Below are 821 nucleotides of genomic sequence, written 5' to 3'. Positions count from 1 at the left end.
TCAGATATCATTATACTTGATCCAACTATGCCACGTCACCACTGTGCCGCGACCCCCTTGTGCTGGGTTTATTTAATTTTATACTAAACGCAAAATAGCTATTAAATATTTATGAGATATAATTTTATAAAGTTTAAATTGATTCTTAATTTAAAATAATTATTATTTTAAGTGTTATTTTATTGAAAAAAAAAACTTTCAATATCGAGTCTTATCTACATTGATATGTATTTCGTGAGTAGTGCTGCATTTACTTTAAAACTAAATTTTTCACAAAAGATTTAAATTCAAAATCATTTACAGGAAAATATTTTAGATTTAATGGTGTACTCACATAGATTTTAATTACATTGAATTGAATTTTATTGTTTAATTTTCGAATAGAATCCTGCAATCGTTTAATTCCAACATCTGTAAATAAAATGATTTAATAATTTGTTATTTTTCAAGAAATATTACAATAAATTTCTATATTGTCATAATGATACAGTAATGTGTTTCAACATCAAACAGAATTTTTTTAACACGATCTATACTTACCGTCGTATGAATAATTTTTATATGTTTTTCTGGGACTTAAAGTAATGTATTTTTCTGCGAACGTCTAAAATACAAATAACAAAAATTAAAAAAATAATAATTATTATATTATCTACAAAAGTAAAAATTGAAACATTTTTACGGATATTTTTATAATTTTATTTTTTAATTACCATTTGACATATTTAATGCGCGTGAGTCACAAAGATATAACAAATCCAATAACTCTTCATTAAACAATCATTTTTATGTAACTTTTTTTTTTTTTTTTAACAATTTTA

General features: G+C 22.3%; 1 long non-coding RNA gene across 1 annotated transcript; it reads right to left on the bottom strand.

The window, feature by feature from the left end:
* Window positions 1-41: 41 nt before the first annotated feature.
* Window positions 42-819, bottom strand: LOC126910154 (uncharacterized). Its single transcript, XR_007705198.1, has 3 exons — window positions 714-819; window positions 541-604; window positions 42-411 (listed from the first exon to the last, which is right to left on the bottom strand). It is a non-coding gene; the product is annotated as an uncharacterized LOC126910154 (long non-coding RNA).
* Window positions 820-821: the final 2 nt, after the last annotated feature.

Source organism: Daktulosphaira vitifoliae, unplaced genomic scaffold (genome assembly GCF_025091365.1).
Source record: "Daktulosphaira vitifoliae isolate Bord-2020 unplaced genomic scaffold, ASM2509136v1 Scaffold_5280, whole genome shotgun sequence".
Taxonomy (NCBI): Eukaryota; Metazoa; Arthropoda; class Insecta; order Hemiptera; family Phylloxeridae; genus Daktulosphaira; species Daktulosphaira vitifoliae.
This window is presented reverse-complemented; position numbering and strand designations above follow the sequence as displayed.